Source organism: Kogia breviceps, chromosome 16 (assembly GCF_026419965.1).
Source record: "Kogia breviceps isolate mKogBre1 chromosome 16, mKogBre1 haplotype 1, whole genome shotgun sequence".
Classification (NCBI taxonomy): domain Eukaryota; kingdom Metazoa; phylum Chordata; class Mammalia; order Artiodactyla; family Physeteridae; genus Kogia; species Kogia breviceps.
Genome location: NC_081325.1, coordinates 17,196,492 through 17,216,951, shown reverse-complemented (window position 1 = coordinate 17,216,951; position 20,460 = coordinate 17,196,492). Strand labels below are relative to the sequence as shown.

The 20,460-nt window shown below is 47.8% G+C and overlaps 1 protein-coding gene across 1 annotated transcript in view; it reads left to right on the top strand.

Moving 5' to 3' along the window:
- FAM124A (family with sequence similarity 124 member A) overlaps positions 1-20,460 on the top strand; it is a 180,560-nt gene that overhangs the window by 152,443 nt on the left and 7,657 nt on the right. The window contains exons 4-5 of the transcript XR_010837273.1: positions 17,258-17,485; positions 18,367-18,422. The gene's annotated coding sequence lies outside the window, so the exon portion shown is untranslated. The remainder of the gene's footprint in view (positions 1-17,257; positions 17,486-18,366; positions 18,423-20,460) is intronic.

Sequence of the window (20,460 nt, the reverse complement as noted above, 5' to 3'; positions counted from 1 at the left end):
GTTTTGTCAAGAATATGCTCAATAATACAATTATAAACATGCCACACATTATTTTTTTTATTTCCATGGGAATTACATGGAACAGAATTTATTAGTATGCCTGGGTCCATAAAACACAAACCTATAGTAATTTAACACAATTATTTTATACTTCAGTATATGAAGTCACATGTTTTGTGTATCCCAACTATCAATTTAAAATATTTTGATCTTATATATCAGTTACATCGCAACAAAACTGGGGGAAAAATTTGTAATCAATTATTCTAGTAAAGTCTGAATTATCTTTCTAGTCTCTCTACAGAAAGATAATCTGATTTTGGTATAGTATTACGAAAATCACTGTTATAAGAAGGGGTGGACAAAAAACGTAGGGGAAAAGTATTATAGATGTGGGATGGGTACTTAGTTCATTAAAATATTAGCCTTTTTCTGGATCTTATGATTTGTGTGATATTGGTCAGTTATTTCCAATTTGTAATTTGTTGTGATTTCTTTCTTAATTCTAAGTGTTTTCTTACCTAACTTGTTTCGAATATTTTCTATCTTTTTTTTTAAAGGATTCCCCACAAATTATGTAAGCTTCAGGCCCCAGACTCACACCTGGTATTCAGGATCAATTTAAAATTTGAATTTTCCAATCTCTTGTGAGAAGATTAGAACTGGCAGCACAGGGCGTGACTCCCATTTTTATTCTAAGGACTATAAATCCCAGATCAGAGAAGTAACTTGAACCAGTGGAAACAAAAGCCCCCGTCTCTAAAGCTCCTATTAACTCTCTTCTAAACCTCTGTCTCCTCGGGGCACAGAAAACAAGAAGAGATGTCCCCCGGGGCTTCCCTGGTGGCGCAGTGGTTGAGAATCTGCCTGCCAATGCAGGGGACACGAGTTCGAGCCCTGGTCTGGGAAGATCCCACATGCCGCGGAGCAACTAGGCCCGTGAGCTACAACTACTGAGCCTGCGTCTGGAGCCTGTGCTCCGCAACAAGAGAGGCCGCGATAGTGAGAGGCCTGCGCACCGCGATGAACAGCGCCCCACCCCCGCTTATGGCAACTAGAGAAAGCCCTCGCACAGAAACGAAAACCCAACACAGCCCAAAATAAATAAATAAATTAATTTTAAAAAGAAAAAAAAAAAGAGGTGTCCCCCAAATCTGCTTCCACCTCAGCCTGCCTGTCCTCAAGTGCTATCACGCTCCCTACCTACTCAAGGCGTCAAGACACTTCTCATTTTATATCTCAAAGCAGAGATTTAACCCTAAGACTTACTTCTCCTGGTAATAGTACCTCCACACAGCTACACATTGCAGGCTCACCCGTACGTAGGACCTGACATGAACCCAGCTTATGAGAGACGACCCCAAATTCCCAGACTGCTGTGCCACTTTGAATTGCATTACACGGGAGGCTTTTTCCACCTCCTGGCTATTTCACAAAATCCAAGATTTCTTAGCAGAACATTTTACCAGTTTGTTCTGTTCAGCTATTGAAGCTTTAGTTATAACTCTAACCTGAAATCTATGAGAAACCCTCAACAGAGGTTTTTGTTCATTGGGGGAAAATCCCCCTATACCTAGCAATTGTGAGAATGCACCATTCAATTCTTTCTCGGCCAAGAGGAGCTGCTGCAGGGGATGTAGTCGGCTGTCAGGATGATGCCTGGGCCCACGGGAGTGCCAGGCCGCTCCTCCCACAGCAGGATCCTCTAGTGGGCAGTCTTTGCTTGGGCTCCCTATTGGCTGGCCGAGAGCTTCTCAAAGCTGCACCAAATTCTCCAGCTCCTTTCTACCAACACTTTCTCCCCTCCAAGGTGTCAGACCAGCATCTCCGATCAATGGCTCTCCCCTCTCCCATTCTCCCTCCCTTTCTTCAAGGTTTCTCCCCCATGTGCAGTGACTCTCCTGCACATCGAATTTCATCTTCGCATCTGCTTCTCAAGGACTCTGAGGGATACGCTACCCTAGAACATTTGATTCGTGTTAGTAAGAGGAGGAGAAAGTGCCATTTTTCTTTTTGCAAAGAAAGAAGGAAAAGAAGATTTACAGGGCACCTACCAAGGGTCAGGTATTTTCAAATACGTTGTCTCATTTAACTCATAAAGGTAAGCACTATTATTCCCAGAATTTTAAAAATCTAAAGGGAATTCTAGTTAGTAAAGTGGCTGCTGACACCCTCAGTATTTTTACAGAGCTTCCAGCCCTGCTTAGCTATCTAGAGAAATTCTAGATTTGGAGTCAAGATGCAGTTTTCACGAGCCTCGGTAAGGGGTGCATTTTGTTGTAGGAAATGAGGACTGTTACCTGCAGTAATCTCATATCCTTCCTTCACCCCAGCCCCTCTCAGACAAGAAATCTGCCAGGGGGCCTTTCCCTCACTGATACGCCCACCCCTCTTGTTCTAAGAATTCTCTGGCAAAGTCCAAACTGAGTCTGAATCCACCCTGGGGAGTTTCAGCCTTCAAATCTGACAACAAAAGTCATTATCAAATGGTGACTATAGAATATCATGGATGGTTTAAAAAAAAAAACTTTTATGGTAAAACTCCCTAGCCTTTTAATTTTAAAAAGAATATACAATCAAAATGGTCAAAAAATAGCTTAAAAGTTTGGACGGCTATATTAATTATGATAGCACCAACTGCTGGAACACTGACCCCTCACTTTTGACACCCAATAGAAGCTTGTATCCTGCTTGGCCCACGGCAGTGGTGGCAAGGAGGATGGTGAGGGGGCCTTGGCAACAGGCAGTCAACCACTAACGCAAGTCCACAGTGGCTCTTCCATTTTCAGTGCACGGCATTTCCAAGGTTGACTTGGGTGTCAACGTCCGGGTAATATGGAGAAGCAGGTAAGAGAAACACCTGCTTCTGTATCACTTTTGCTAACATTAGAGCCATTGATGAGAACCACTCACGTGGCCACACCTGGATGCAAAGGAGGCTGGGAAATGTGTCCCTGGCTAGACAAAAATGTGACACTATGAAAGAGAAATGTGAGCGTTTGGGGGAGAGCTGGCTATCTCTGCCCAGTAGGCATTGCTACCTAGGATGACTACCATCTCATTTTGCCCTGGGCACTCGCAGTTTTAGCACTGAAAGCTCCATATCCCCAGAAACCCCTCAGTCCCAGGCAAACTGGGACAGCTGTCACCCCATTAATTGAAAGTGAATTAATAATTTAAAATAATAACTTAGAAAATGGACAAAATTGCTTTTACATGCATTCAGGAGATGTCAGAAAAAACCTGAGCAGGTAATTAGAAAGATTCGTTTTGAACCATTTTTTCCAGATGGAGAATTTGCTAACAGCCAAAGGCAAAATTTTAAGAATTCATGAACACACCGATTAGCAAGTAAAAGAGTCACAAACACCTGAAAGTGAATTGGAAATAAAATATAAAAGCAATAAAATCCAAAACCATTAAAACCATTCAATATGCTAGAATATGAGCAGAAATGCTTACTAACATACAAAATAGTGCTGAACTGTCTCTCTGGCAAAATAGTTATCAATATCTGAAAAAATTGGGGTGATATTCATTTTTGCCAGTTCACCCTGTTGGTCAATGTGTTATTCCATCAGTTTGTCTTTAACCACATCGTGATTCTCTGCAGAGAAGCCCTCTCAAACCAACCCAAACACAGGCAATCCCTGCCTTATCTTGTCCCCAGTCCTTTTTGTCTTTGCATCTTTCTGCAGCTTTGCTTTGCTAGATTTTGTTCTCCTTGTAAAACAAGTACCATTTCTCTCAAGTACAGAGGCCAAATGTTCCCTTTTGGCGAGCTCTCCTCTCCTGCTTTCTACAACCTCTTGGTCCAAAGGGCAACTCAAATCAATGGAAGAAATAAAGCCCGAGAAGACCAGGTCCTTATTCTCTCCAGAAGGAAGTGATGCTTTTTTATTACCCTCTCATATACACACACATATAAGAATTATTACCCTCCCTCCCTCATGCTCACATCATATTACATTCAGCTGCATCTGTGAGCGCCTTTCATGGGCTGCTGGGAATGTGTGACCTTTGCCACTCTGATTTCCTTGAGGGATTCCTTAGAAATTTCACATTGTATATTACTCCTCTTAGGAGCTCAAAAAATACAAAGCCTTGAAGTTTGATTCAAAACCATTAGATGAGGAAGAGATCCACAAACTTAGTCTCAGGAGAAAGTGAAATTCTCTAGGGAGACTGGAATACTATAGCATTTGCATTTAAACAATTTTGAACGGCAATTTCTGTGAGAAATTTGAGCTCTAGAGGGCTATGCAGACAAGTCAATAAATTCTGGCTTTCCGCTGTAGCTTTTGAGAACCACAAACTTTTCATTCTTATCCAGTGCCTTTGAGTTTTCAGTGCACTGACTCCAGCTAAATTTCCTGGGCGGTGGAGTTAGTTTGTTTAGGTCATTGCTGATTGAAAGAAAGGGAGTGGGGCTGAACCAGCTTTTCACAGCTGTGAATCCCAATTGTGAATCCCAGGGTGCTGAAATAACAGTCCCCTGCGCTAATCCAGTCTGGGCTTTTCCTGGGGGCTGTCATTACTGCAAAATGAGGTGAACTTAGTGGATAAAAAGTGCCAAGGCTGGGGAATTAGCAGTGATGCAAAATCACGTCTCGGGCATAATGAGGGGCTGTGAACGGAGAAGAAGGTAACCACAGAGACCGAATGGCCACGCTACAGCCACTGTACATACTGCTATATATATTATATAATATGCATTTGATATATGTATATACAATATATATATACACATTATTTATATATATGTATATACTATAGCTACTATACACACTACTATATATATCTACGATAAATAGGAGCTGCATGTGTATATAGATATGTGTGTACACACACACACACACACTCTGACCACTATAGCCACTACTATAGCGGCTCCCTGTCCTTCTGCCCTTCTGTCCAGTACCCCTGTTCCCACCTCACTGGTCTCTTTCAGCACCTTGAGTGCCATGCTGTCACCCACTGCACAGCCCTCGTGCCTGCCCTTCCCACACCTGAACCTCTCTCTTCTTCTACAAACACCCCTCACCTGCTCATTCGTACTAATCTTAAGGTCCCAGCTCAAAGGTCACTTCCTTAGAGAAGGCTGTCCTCTCAAATGAGGTCAAATCCCCCATCATAAGCTATTTTTTTTTTCCCTGCACAGCAGTGTTCACCGTTTATTATATAATTAGGCCAGTGTTGAAATAATATCTGTCCTCACCAATGGACTATTAGTTCCAGGAGGACAGGGATCTTGTCTAACTTCCTCACCTTTGCATCTCCAGAGCCTGGACTAGTACCTAGCTGTAGTAGAGGTTTGATTAATATCAGCGGCATGGATGGATTTGGGTCTGATAAGGAACCCAGCCAAGACGCAGTATAGCTGGAGGGGAGAGGACGCCCGCCACAGAGACTTCCTCCCAGGTACCATGGACGTGCCCTAAAGCGGTGGTTCTCAAATTTAAGCCTGCAGTAGAATCACCTGGAGGGCTTGTTAAACTGCAGATTACTACGTGCCACCCCCAGAGTCTTTGCTTCAGTAGGTCTGGACTGGGATGGGAAATTTTAAAATAACAGGTCTCCAGGTTATGCTGAAGCTCCCGGTCCTGGGACTTCCTTTTAAGAACCACTGTTCTAAGACATCAGGCAGTTTCCAAATAGCCTGCTAGACGCAACCCAGCCACGCCCAGGCTTTTCTATAAGGAAAAGTAACCAACACGCCAGATCTTGGCAATCTCACTCTAATTTACATCAGTGATTCCCAGCCATCAGTGGGCTGCAGAATCACCTGTAAACATGCCCAAAGCGCAAACCTTGGAGATTAAGTTTCCACTGATTTGCTTGGGAACTCAACATCTACAGTTAAAAAGCCTCCTCAGGTGATTTCAAAGTACAACCAGGATCGAGAATCAATGACTGAGATCATGGTTGGTAATTCAACCAAAAATTTTAATTATTGCAGATGTCTAACCTGTAATCACCGACGTTTTTCCAAGAAGCATGTTGTGCTCCTTTATTGCACTAAAGCCTAGTACCACACAGCATCGTTACAGGTCAAACAGAAACCTGTCTCTTACTCCAAATAACCATGTTAAAGGACACTGTGCTTGGCGTCAGAACCGGAGACCAGAGGGTAGGAGATCATTCATTCCTCCAGTTCTTTGCTGGGGGATGCCTACACCAGGTATGGTATTAAGTGCTGGGGACATAATGATGGCTGGGACACCGTGAGGCTGGCGACTGTGAACATCGGAAGGACAGAGACATGAGGGGAAACAAGACCCCCTTTGGTCCAGAGACGCAGTCGGAACTGAAAGGACCTACCTGGTGTCCTCCAGGGCCCCCGGGGTATCCATGTGGTCCCAGCAAAGCCTAGACGCTGAATGCAGGAGCAGAGGCGCCTCAGACCTGTAAATACAAACCCGGCAAAGGAAAACAGCTTGATTGGGTGCACCAGAGCAGACTGGGTTTGGCGGTCTGCAATGCTGCGTGTCAGGGTTGGAGGGGAGGTGTTGGTATGTTACCATGGGATTGCATCTTGGTGGGGAACCGGTTGTAGCCAGGGATCCCGCTCGGCTGCAACCCCTCAACGGGGGGGTTCTGGCCATCAGAGAAAACTCACACACGCGCACAAACATCACACTAGCGAAATTAGAACGAAAATCTTACTACTGTCTGAGCAAGTCTCATACCTTTGAAATGCAGGGCCCTCCAGAAGTAGCTGGTTGGTGACTGAGGCCAAACTGGAGCCTCCTACTCCCCTGCCTTTGGGCAGGTTCTGGCCACTCGGAGAGAGGTCGGAGAGCCAGCGCATCCCCTGGGAGCTGGGTGGAACCCGGCCGAGCGGGAACCTGCAGGCCAACCAGCACCCCAGGGATCGCGGGCTGTGGAAGCTGAGGGCCTGAGCTCTGCCCGCTTCTCCAGCCAGGCCTCATCTGAGAAGCCCCGGAGGAGCTGTTTTCACCACTAGGGGCGCCGAGGCCCCGCGCAGACCAATTAACGAGGAATTGGAAGGTGGGGTCAGACAGAGGTCTTTTTCCTGAGCCCACAGGCCCGTGAGGAGTGATTGCTCTGCAGAAAAAGCCTCCTGATGGGACCCCGTTCGCAGGCTGAGCCACTGCCTGGGAGGGGCTGCGAGAGCGTTGGCTCTTCTTCCTGCCCTGTGAGGTCGGCAGTCAGCCTTCCTCCTGCGGAAAAATGTGCATCCTGGGCTCTTAAAATCAGCTGACTCATTCTTACTCCCGTGGCGTAGAGAGAGGACGGTGTTCAATGCCCCATCCCTGCTCAGGAAACACAGAGTACCCCCCTACTTTCTCTCTGCTGAATGCTGCCCCTTCCTTTATTTATTCAGCAAACATTTGTGGAAGAAGAGGTCTAAATTTACTGAGCACTTACCTGGTTCAGACAGTGTCTGCGGCTGAGGAGAGAGCAGGGAACAGCAGGGGTGCTCACAGAAAACAGTCTAGAGCCCAGAAACAGACACCAAAGTGTAAACAAATAAACGGACAAAGTGTCAGATAAGGGCTGCCACAACCCAGGATGATGTTATCATGAGTCATTTGGAGGGAAGGGTTTCTGTGGACTGTCTGGTTAGAAAAGGCCTCTTTTCTGAGAACATGACATTTAAGCGGAAACCTGAATTATAAGAAGAAACTGGCCCACCTGGAGCAGAGAGTCCCAGGCAGAGGGTATAGCAACAATGCAAAGGCACTGAGGTGGGAAGAGCTCGTATCTAAGGAGCTCAGAGGACAAGGTCAGGGAGTAGGACAGGCCTGCACATAGACACGTAATGGGAGGCCACAGGAAGAGAGAGGTGATATGACTGGCCGTTTTTTTTTTTTTTTAACATCTTTATTGGAGTATAATTGCTTTACAATGGTGTGTTAGTTTCTGCTGTATAACAAAGTCAATTAGCTATACGTATACCTATATCCCCATATCTCCTCTCTCTTGTGTCTCCCTCCCACCCTCCCTATCCCACCCCTCTAGGGGGTCACAAAGCACCAAGCTGATCTCCCTGTGCTATGCAGCTGCTTCCCACGAGCTATCTGTTTTACATTTGGTAGTGTATCTATGTCCTTGCCACTCTCTCACTTCATCCCAGCTTACCCTTCCCCCTCCCCGTGTCCTCAAGTCCATTCTCTATGTCTGCATCTTTATTCCTATCCATGACTGGCAGTTTTTAAAGATCGCTCTGGCTGCTGTGCGGAAAATAGAATGTAATACAAGGAGCAAGGGAGGAAGCTAAGCGACCAGCACGATTCTGCAGATTAGAGGCCACGTCCAGCGTCAAGGAGGTGTGGTATCAAAGCGCAGGCTGCTGTGTGCACCCACTGAAACCCTCACTGGACAGTTCTAACGAGGACTTTGGGGCATTGTTCCTGCCTCTGTACCATAGCCTGGTTCCTCGGCCCTCCCAGAGATGCTGTGAGCCACCAATATTCTTTATAAAAATTCTAATTCTGCTCAGAGCAGCCAGAGTTGGATTCTGTTGGTCGCCACTAAGAATTTTAACATGGTTAAGCACATCTCGAAATCAATAACAAACAAATCAGAAGTTCTTGTGTGTTAAATGCAAGTGATACACTGACATAACTCAGTGTAGGATCAGAGAGCAGAAAAGTATGGTAACATGATTTAATAATAAAAAGACCAATGACTCCAGTTTTCTGGACCTGCCTAGTCTGTATCTGCTGACCCCATGTACTTATTAACAGCTCTCTCATTCTCCAAAGCTTCCTGATTTGGAGGATAAGAATCATCCTCCTTATTAAGTCCTAGTGCATAACTTTGATTCTGGGTCCCCAAGTCAGAGCTTCCCGACAGGCCTTTGTCTTATGGCCCACCCAGGCACGACAGGAAACAGCTCCTTTTACAGTACCAACTGTCATGGCAACTGCGGGGCTGCGGGGCATCGATCAGTGATGAGCCTTTTTTGGTAACCATACCAATGCTCTCACTTATGGGGGCTGAATGGTCTCCCCACCCCAAATTCATGTGCTAAAGCCCTAACCCCCAGAACCTCAGGGTGTCACTGTATCAAAAGATAGGGTCAGGACTTCCCTGGTGGCACAGTGGTTAAGAATCTGCCCGCCAATGCAGGGGACACAGGTTCAAGCCCTGGTCCGGGAAGATTCCCACATGCCGCGGAGGAACTAAGCCCGTGCTCCACAGCTACTAAGCCTGGGGCCTGGAGCCCGCGAGCCACAACTACTGAAGCCCGCGCGCCTAGAGCCCGTGCTTCACAACAAGAGAAGCCACCACAATGAGAAGCCCGCGCACCGCAACGAAGAGTAGCCCCCGCTCGCCGCAACTAGAGAAAGCCCGTGCGCAGCAACGAAGACCCAACGCAGCCAAAAATAAATAAATAAATTTATTTTTTTAAAAAAGATAAGGTCTTTAAAGAGGTAATGAAGTTAGGGTGGACACTTAATCTAACTTGACTGGTGTCCTTATAAGAAGAGGAGATTAGGACACAGACACATACAGAGGAAAGAGCATTTGAAGACACAGGGAGAAGACGTCTATCGACAAGCCAAGGACAGAGGCCTCAGGAGAAACCAACCCTGCCAACACCTTGATCTCAGACTTCTAGCCTCGAGAATTGCAAAAAAAAAATATCTGTTGTTTAAGCCACCCAGTCTATGGTACTTGCTATGACATCTCTAGCAATTAACACACTCACGTAACACAACGTAGACCAGCATTCTCTCAAAACCTCCACCTTAAACAGAACTTTCCACTGCCCTGACCTACAATTAGCGCCACTCAGCCGGGGGACCCTCAGCTGCTGCAACGTGGGCCAGCTACTCTGCCCAGGCAGATAATCCAAGCCAGTTAATCTTCAGTACCTGGCAGCCCACTCCCGTGTAGTGACCAAATATGGAGAGTTAGGGGTTAACTGGGGCTCCTTTAATCCATGCTGACTGCCTGTCTCTGTGTATACAGGGTACAGAAGGTTAAAAAGTATTAAGAACCTTAACCATGAACTTGACTCATGCCCACTGCTCCTGGCAGAGCAGGTTTCCAGGGTTACAGACTGGATGCCCGATCCTGTCCTCATACATAACACTTGCTTTCATCCCTGTGTCCTGGAGCCAAGTCATAGATCTGAAGGTTCTCAAAGAGAAAGGCTCGTCATGAGCCTGGTCAGCTGTGTGCTATCAAGGCCTTTTATGGGCATCAATCAACAATATTTTATCAGGTATTCCTGGCCCTGTGACGGTTTCAAAGAACTATCACCCTTGGTTCCTGCCCTCAAAACAGTGACTGTATAGTTGGGGTTGATGTGGCTTAAGAACTTCAAAGTTAATAAAAATAAAAGAGCTGAGTAACTAAGCAAAGACCAGGACCAGCTCCTGGTTCTTTGTCTCGTTAGCTGCATGACCCAAGTCAATTCTTCCACCTCTGAGTCTCAGGGGCCTCCTTTGCCAATTGAGGGTAAGAATACCTTCCTCACAAGGTTCTTGCGAGAAGGGAACTAAACAGTATATGGAAAAAAGTGTCCAATAAGGAGCTGGCACCTAGGAGGTGCTCCTTTTTAAAGAGAAGAAACTGACAAGTATAGGCCACGCTCGCAATAGCAGTGAGTGAGGGGAGACTCAGGAAGCACGTAGGACCTCGTTCTCACATTTGTCCAGTATTTTACTGAGCACCTACTATGTGCCAGAAACCCAGGTCTATGTTGGGAATACAAGACCAGGTCCCAAGATGCTCCCGGTCAGCCGGAAGCAGACAAGCTATAACCAGACAGGTGTGGGGCAGGGAGCGGGAGGGGCTCTCATCTGAGGAGGGTGTGGCTGAGTTTCTGCAACGCTGACTCAGCAGGCCCTTCACTGAAGAGATCTATCAGGAAGGGTGTCATTTTCACACACACACACACATTTTATTGAAGTTCTCACTTCACTTTGCAATTCTATGTTTTGCCTATAATGGCACCAAGAGACCCACATAGATTTCTATCCATTTTCAGGTTTCTGTAATGTGATGGGTTTTTGCTGTCTATTTTCTCTTCTACAGAAAATGAAAACATAGATGAATGTCTATGATGATTCGAACTATAAAATACTTACAGACATGTGGTCTGTTTTCCCCTGAAGTCCTGATGTTTATCATATGCCAAGGTCCTGAGGCAGGCAGTTTGGTCACACAGTCTGTGAGGCCTCAGCCGCTGACCTGTGGGGGTGAGGAAGGCGGGTCTGAACAAGCCAGGGCTGCAGTCTGAGCTGCCCCCCGCCAGCACTAACCAAAGGGGATGGACAGTTAGGTTCCATCTGCTACCGTCATTCTTCTGGGGGGTCCAGTTCGAGCAGGGGTGATCCCTAAAGTCAGGTGGGGGTAACACCATAGTTCTCTGTGGTCCACCTGAATTCAGGGAGGGCCCCAAGCAGACGCAAGGTAAGGGGTCTTCACTCAGACCAAGCAAAGACCCAGGGAGCAGCCCTGGTCTCAAAGGGGGCCTGGGCCGGAAGCCAGAAGCACAGTGGCACGTAACAGGAGGAGGCGAGGCGTCAGAGGCAACAGGAGCTCCTCTCCTGCTAGGCCAGCACTTAATCCGTGCGCAGTGCTTTCCGCATAACATCTCCCATGAGCCTCACAACAACCTTAGTGAGTAGTTCTTCATGAACCTCATTTTACAGACGGGGAATCAGAAGCTTGGAAAGCTTAGGAAGCAGCCCAAGATCTCACGGCCAGGAAGCAGAGACCAGAAACCCAGCCCGGGTCTGACTCCCAGGTTCTCATCTTTCACCTCTGCACCCCACTGCCTGTAGGTAAAGCCCCTGGGCTTTCAGTAAACACGGGCTCATGCCCACAACACCATCAGGCTCCCAGGAGCAGGATGGACTCCAGGCCTCGCCCACTTGGGGAGATAGGTTCTGCCTGTGTTTACTGGCTTGATCAGCTTTGGCTTAGGAGGCAGGTAGGACTGTGACTCCAGCTGAGGAGGCTTGGGGGCAGTGGGGTGAAGAGCTGACAGTGGAAACAGATAAGAAGTGAAAACTTCAGGGCTTCCATTTCTTCTATTCCAAATATATAAAATCAACATTTGGACGGCAAACCGAGTTTTCTACCTGAGTGTTTTGACACACAGATTACAGATCTTCACATTTTCCTCATGTTCAGGAATTTTCTAAAATGATATTCTGATGCTTCATGGTCCTTCTGGTCGTTCTGAATGAATCTGGTAAACCCGGAATAGAAATGGCTGGTGTTTCAACAGCACGCCGTCCATATAGTTTTCACGAAGAGTTTTACTGGAAGAAGCAAGCCAATGGATACCCCTTGCAGCAACAGTCACTGGAAATGTTTATTTCGTAAGGAAGAATGTTGTTACACTCAGATGTACGAAACAAGCTGAAATGGGCTTTCAGCCCGGGCACAGCAGGTGACACCGGCATGGTGGATGTCAGGATGCTCCATACCCAGAAGACAGACCTATGCCCTACTTTGGGGACCAGAGGGAGAGCCCCGGGCATTTGGGGGGGGGGGGTCTGTCCCACCTCCAGCATGTGGGAAAGGAGGGCTCAACCACTGTTGGGGTTTCAGGAACAGGGAAAGAATGTGGGAGCAGAGAGGACCTGCCAAAGGGTCACTGGAGTCAGCAGCCAGAGCAGAGAGCATGGAAAGACTCAAAGCATAACCTCCTAAGGAGTGGGTGAAGTCCTAATTCCAGAGGCAAGACAGAAGATCTGTAGCAGAGAAAGGGCAGGGCTGAGTGAGCTGGAAACGATGGCCAAAATAGACGTGATTACACAGGGATAGGCCTTTATAACCTGTCCTCCTAGCCCTCGGATGAGGCCCTCGGGAGGGGGAGGGGGTCTGTGAGAGATGCTCCCTGGTTCAGACTCATCCAGAGGTGATTCCCAAGCAGCTCCCTGGCACTCCCAGCAGGCATGGGCACCTCTAAACATAAGGTGATGCTCCCTTGCATTCGATTCCTGGGGCTGCTGTAACAAAGTACCACTTATTGGTGGCTTAAAACAACAGAAATTTATTATCTACAATTCTGGAGGCCAGAAGTCCAAGATCAAGAAGTCCATCCAAACAGCCTCATCTGTGCTTGACAGCTTCTGCAAAGACCCTATCTCCAGATAAGGCCACATTCTGAGGAATTAGGGTGTTAGGACTTCAACATATCTTTTCCGGGGGGACACAATTCAATGCATATCACCCCGTTTTTACCAGGCCTTCAAGCAGTCAGTGCCCTTCAAACCCAGCTGCCCATTAGGTATTAAAAATACCAACATCTGGGCTCTACCCTGGGACTCTGATTCACTGGGGCTGGATGGGGCCCAGGCACCTGTACTTTCTACAAGTGCCCCCAGGCGATGCAAAAGCATGGCCCAGTCTGAGCACTTCTGTCCTGGGAGTAAAACAAGGTAAGGAGCCAGAGACACAGGGCTGTCCTCTGCCTGGGTGAGTCCTGTGCCTGCCGCTGTCAGCCGGGGCTGTGGCTGAGCCGCCCCCTGGAGGGCGCTTGGATGGAAAACATCAACTCGTTGGAACAGCATTAAATGATAGCTCCCAGTGTCTTAGGATGAGGGAGTCTGGGGTTTTCATGCTTTTCAACCACGAAATAAAAAATGTGTCTGGGAGGGGGAAGGGTAAGCTGGGATGAAGTGAGAGAGTGGCATGGACTTATATACACTACCAAACGTAAAATAGATAGATAGCTAGCGGGAAGCAGCCACACAGCACAGGGAGATCAGCTCGGTGCTCTGTGACCACCTAGAGGGGTGGGATAGGGAGGGTAGGAGGGAGGGAGGCGCAAGAGGGAGGAGATATGGGGATGTATGTATATGTATAACTGATTCACTTTGTTATACAGCAGAAACTAACACACCATCGTAAAGCAGTTATACTCCAATAAAGATGTTAAAATAAAAAACAAACAACAAAAAAATGTATAACGAATCTTCCTCTTCATGAAGATGTATTTGCCTAGGCCTACCCTAAGGAGAGTCCTGGTGGTTTCAGAGCATGTGATTGCCTGGCAGGATAAAGAGCCAAGGGTTTTAAATGAAGCTGAATATTATAAAGAAAATTGAGACTGACTCACCTTGCTGCAAGGTAAGACCGGAGATCACAGCCACATCTTCAGCCCAGGAAAGAGAAAAGTAGTGAAAATCTAAATGCCTGTGACAAACCCCTTAAGCACCTACAGGCCTGATTGTATGCTACTCAAAATAATTTTTGCTCTATTTTTAAACACTGTTGAAATCAAAACTAAATTAATATGGGCAAATGTGAAGGGGAGGGGAAAAGGCACCAACCTCCATAATGAACAGACAAGCTAATTAACGTATCTGAACAGAGGAAGAAAACCATAGAAACTGATTGGAAGTCATGTGAATTTCACTCATATGAGAGAGAAAGCAATTTAAATATTCTCGGGCAAACTAATTAAATCTAAAACAGCACCCAGAATGCGTGTTGTTCCAGCTTCCTGCTGAGTTCCGTGGGAGACGCTTACCTTGCCTTCTGACCAATAAGAATTTCTCAAATGAGTTCTGAAAATGTGTTTTAGAAGCAGGGCAGAAAAGACAAGCATGCCGTTGGATGTATGTTACCGGGCCTGTGTTATGGTCACCCTGGTGAGGATCAAGCCCACCTCCGGCCACTTCTTTCTTCCTATGTCCTCCACCAACCACCGGCTGGACAGTTGCGTCTAAACTCATAGTAATCAGGCCCCACTGATGCTAAAGCCAGGATGCCCAGCTTCTGGGCTGCTTGGAGCCCCTTGGCTAATGCCAGTTAGGAGCACCCTACAATCTAGTATTAAAATTATGTCGCTATTGAGCTGGGAATTTTTCCTAAAGTCACAGTCACAGGTCCAGGAAGTGTGGCCTCTGCAAGTACCTGATCACGACTTACCCGTGGGAGGCGTTTAAGTATCCTCCTCCTCACCACATCGCGGCAGGAGTCAGGTGACGGAGCCTTGATTCCCACCAGCTGTGTGAACACAGTCAACACTAGACGCAGCTCCAGTTCACGCTCTCCCCGTGCCCTTTGTTTTCCATACTATAATAGTAATTATATTGCTTTTAATGCTCTTTGCGAGCTGACTATCCTCCCTCTGGACTGTAAATCCCTATGCAGACAGGACCGTGTGTATTTCACTGCCCACTCCCGCACCCAGCTCAGTGCCTGGCATGTGGGAGGTGCTCAGTAAGTGTTTGCTTAATGAAAGAAACAAAAAAGGAGGAGAAAAAAGAAAGGTGCACTGGTGGGGATGGGAGCAGGAGAGAGAGACAGAGAGAGAGAAGGCAGGCAGGCAGGAAGGGAATGTTTCTAACCTCAGTTTCCTCATCTGAAAAATGGGCCCATTATTCCCATCTCCTAGGATCGTTATGACTAAATGACTATTTGCTCCTTCATTTATCTTCCGGAGGCCTTTGTGCAAAGTGCTGTGACAGAATTTTACATGGATATTCATTTGCACATGTCTCCCCTTAAACCGTGTGCTTCTCTAGGGCAGGGGCTGTGTGTTTCTTTCACTGTGTAACCCCAGCCCGCCAGCGTCTGGCACGTAGCATTTAACACCTGCCTGGGTGCATCCTGCCTCTCCCAGGAGGGGACCCTGGCAGAGGCAGTCGGCCCAGACGTCCACCCTCAGCATCGCCCAGTTCTCCAGCCAGTTCTGTGCAGTCCCAGCTGCCTCACCTATGAGACGGAGCGCATACTCTGCCCAGGCCTGCAGAGGGGAACACACAGGGAGAAACAGACCAGAGAGACAATGAGGAATCAGAACGATGCTGCTCTTGGGGTGGGAAGAAAGGGCCTGGACTCCTGGGCCCACTGGCTTATTTGCATAAGTTTGCATCCCAGGCTGGGTCTGTCCTCCTTCTGGTCAAAGCTCCCCTATTTGGTGGGCTGGCCTTACTCTCCCCCAGGCATTTCAGAACAGAGGGTTCTGGCCACCACCTGTGCAGCTCAGCTCACTCAGCCTGAACCCCCAGAGCTGCGGCCATGGCCTTCCCAATGGGTGGAGGACTTCCCAGTACCTGCACTGGGTTATTTTTCTCCAGTAGACTTACCTTCCTGTTGATAGCAGGTTTCGCCCTTGTTCAAACCAGTTTTCAATCCCCAGCTTTTACGGTAAGTAACAGAAAAGTCCACTGGGCCCTGAGTCCTCACAGGCATGGAGAAGGATTCAGAGGTTTTAGAAATTAAGATTCACCACTTGTACCATATCCTGCTCTGATGTTAATTGTAGGTCTCAATTCCCATTTTACAGATTGAGGGAACTAAGGATTTGCAAGGTAAGTAATTTGTCCAAGATTGGGATTCAGGTTTGCTGACTCCAGCACCTATATTTGACACCCCCTCTCCAAATTTTCCAAAATATCCATGCAGAGAATTCCCTGGCGGTCCAGTGGTAAGGACTCTTGTGCCTCCACCGCAGGAGGCACGGGTTTGGTCCCTGGTTGGGAACTAAGATCCCGCAAGCCACGCAGTGCGGCCAAACAAAAACAAAAACAAAAACAAAAAAGCCCCAAATATCCATGCAGTTGACCGTCTCCTCCAGCAGCCAGCCCTGGAAGGCATCTTGTGGGACCGTCTGGACATTTTTTGCTTATGGGCTGGGATGAAATGGGAGAAAGAACGACCAAGGCCTGGGGTCCTGCACCTGCCCTGGGGGTTCACTCAGCTCTCAAAGAAACTGACTTCTAAAATCCACCGCCTTGTGGCCTGAAGTACCTGAACCCACACAATCCAACAAACGTCACTGCCTGGGCGGACACCGCAGGCAGCAAATGTACATTTTTTATCATTTGTGTGCTCAATTGCGTCTAATTGGCTGCCCAGAGAATAGCAATCTACCAGTGGTGTTAGAGACATGCCCTTTCTTTTTGCCTGGGGACAAACCCCTCTAGGCTGGGACCCTTCTGAGAGAGGGAGATGGGTGGCAAAACAGACGCGCAGTGGGCTCCATTATTCTTGGAAGACGGAGGAACTTCAAGGGCCTGGAGCTAGTCCACTCAGGTTCACGTCTGAGCCTGATACTTCCTAGAAGTGTTTTAGGGCAAATCACCTCGCTACGCCTCCATCTCTGATCTATACAGTAGGAACCATAGCCAGCACCTGTCTTCTAGGTGACATGAGGATTAATGAAATACAGATAAGAATCTTAGCTCAGTGCCTAGAACACAGTAAGGGCTTAAAACGGGAACCACTGTTTTCTTTTTTTATACCGCCATTCTCCTGGGCTTGGAAGTGGCCAAATCTTTCCTGACCCTTTTCCCGTTTTGATTGCCAGGATGCCGGGCCTGGCCTCCGAATAGATGGCATGATGGCTGCCGGCCCCGTCACCCCACCCCAACTGTCCCAAGAGTCAGTGGCCGGAGCGCGGACCTGGGCACTCCCCTGGTACACGCGTACCTTTCCCGAACCTTCTTCCTCACCTCACTGGCGTTGGCATCCCAGAGGACAGGAAGAAAAGTGAAATAAACAACAAGTTATTCCACTCATCGGAGAGCAAGCACAGGTATTTGGGGTTTTCTTTACGTTTTTATTCTATTAAAATATCTCAGCCATGACCATGAGGAACATTTGCCTAACTGGCAGGATGATTATGAAGATTAAATGAGATAATGTTTACAAAAGGCTTAGCAGGCCACTTAGCCAGTAAACGTTGGCTCTCATTAAAAAGAAAAAGTCTAACCAAAACCAAGAATATATTTTCTAGAACTTCATAATTTACAAACTACTTTCATATGGCTTATTTCATTTAGATACTCGTAACTTCAGATGGGTTTATTGTTGCCGCCTGACAGATTAGGAAACTGAGGTGTAAAGATATTAAAGACTGGACCCAGGCGACTTAGTGTGTAGCAACACGGCAGAGCCAGGAGGCAGCTGCAGGGCCATGGCCGTGCTCGTGCTCGTGGGCTCACCACAAGGGGCTGCAGAACGCAACTCTAGCTCGCGGGGCCTCGCTCCTCTCCTCCGCTGTGGCCCAGGGGCAGCTCTCTGCGTCTGTCTGACAAAGAAGTCCAGCATCGCCTGGCCCTTATTCCTGACTCCAGGCTCCCTGTTAACTCCTGAGTCTAGAAACCAGGCATCCATCCCTGGTCCCCACAAGCCCCTCCCCCCTCGGTGGAATCAGGATAAGCCACAGGCCTGATGGGTACACGAGGGAAGGCCCGTCTCCCCCAAGGTGACAGGCGGGATGCAGAGCCCCGGGGCTGGCGTGGGATAGGAGGCTGCCTCTGGCAGACAAGTGGCGGTTCACAGTTTCCCCACCAGGCCACGTGGTCCAGCCACCTGGGGCCCAGGATGAGAATCCAGGAGACCCCACTTTACTATGGTTCCACCTGGGAAACCGAGGGCAAAGCTATTAAAGTATTTCTTTTTTCTTATTTGTAGAATGGCTCAAATACCGCTCTTTTCTTATCTCGTCGAGAAGAAGTTTTGAGTAAAAAGTAAGATCTGTGTAGTATTTTGAATTCTTTGTTTTTTGGGCGGTGGGTGAGTTGACAAAGTACCTGTTAAAAGAGTCATTCTTCCTTCCATTCGTTCATTTACTCATCCAACAAATATGTATTAAGCACCTTTTACATGCCAGACTCTGTTCTCAGAATTGGGGATACAGCTGTGAACAAGAAAGAATGTCTCCCATGCTCATGGAACACAGTGTCCAGAAAATCCAGACCACAAGTACCCAAGACATTATCTCGCTGTTATTCTCCTAAGTATTTTTTTTTTTTTTTTTTTTTTTTTTTGGTGGTACGCGGGCCTCTCACTGTTGTGGCCTCTCCCTTTGCGGAGCGCAGGCTCCGGACGCGCAGGCTCAGCGGCCATGGCTCACGGCCTCGCCGCTCCACGGCATGTGGGATCTTCCCGGACTGGGGCACGAACCCGTGTCCCCTGCATCCGCAGGCGGATTCTCAACCACTGCGCCACCAGGGAAGCCCCTCCTAAGTATTTTTTGTAGCATTTTTTTTCAATGAAATGCTCCCAAATGAAAGCGGCACCACCCTGCTTCCAGGATGAGAAGGCAGGTATACTGGGAAATGCAAACGAATCTAAATCCAGATTGGGGTAAACAATAGGTGGTAAGGGTCATCCACTGTCCAGTCTGAGGTACATGAAATGATTTTTTGTAAATGATGCCTCATCCTACATTTTAAGAGGCATGAATGAACACCTGTTTGCTGTGCTTAAAACTGGTAAGTGGGACTTCCCTGGTGGCACAGTGGATAAAGACTTCTCGCTCCCAATGCAAGGGGCCCAGGTTCGATCCCTGGTCAGGGAACTAGATCCCACATGCATGCCGCAACTAAGAGTTCACATGCCACAACTAAGGAGCCCACCTGCTGCAACTAAGGAGCCTGTGAGCCACAGCTAAGACCCGGTACAACCAAATAAATAAATAAATAAATATTTTTTTTTTTAAAGAAGATAAGCTTTTCCACCAAAACCATTCCTTTGCTTGTAAACACGTTTTTCTCAAGATCACTTAGAACTGTCAACATGCTTATCCCATTACGAATAAGCATATGGCTATCTCCTCTAAAGGAGATAAACATCTGCTGTATCCCAAAGTCATAAACATGTTTTGGATGGTACAGAAAAAGCAAGTAATATATTTGTAAGTTGTGGCAACATGCAAAGAACTTATAGAGCCAATGCTGGAATGGCTTATGCACAACCAACATGGCAGACGCAGCTGTAAAGCAGTGGACTGTGAGGGGAGCCCCGGGCACTCAGGCTCCGCAGTTGGCATCTCGTCCCAGCTGCCAGACCACGTGAGCGCTGACAACTCCTGCATCTACCCAGTGTAGCGTGAGCAGGGTACAGTCTGCCATGTGCTGACCATAAGGGACTCCTGCCTTTGAGGAAGGTGGAGAACAAGCTCTCTGCCCGTGGAAACCACTGGATACACCAGCTGAGACTGGGTGGCGGCCAAAGCAGTGAGGGAAAGCCACTCCCAGACAGGTAGGCATGCCTTCCACCCTGTCCCCTTGCTGGCCCCCGGGGACCCCTGAGTTCATTGAAGGAAATAAAGGCATGAACCTCATTTAGGGTAAGTGGTATTTGTGCCTGACGGTTCCTACTCCTTGACGTCTTGCACCTGGGTCTTTGGTTTGACTCGAGGTGTATTTCCTCAGAATAAACCACCATCACATCATTATATTCATTGCCAAGCCCAATAAAGAGGTTGTAGGGAGCCCACCATGTGTGAAATTCCCCATTTCTTCATGGACAATCAGGTATGGGTGTTACCGCAGTGAGGGTGCTCCCGGGGGTGACGCAGTGGGCCTTTAAGGTGCAGCATGGCTCCCAAGGTGCGTGACTCTGTGATAGCCCTGACTTGTCCACAGAGAACTCAACTCCTCAGCTAAAGAGCCAGCAGGACTGATAAGCCTTCATCACCCAAAAGACCACCCACGAGGCTCCCTTGGGGGGCCTCCCGGGGCTCTGCCTTGTGTCTGCAGCCCAGAACCCACACCCCCTTTC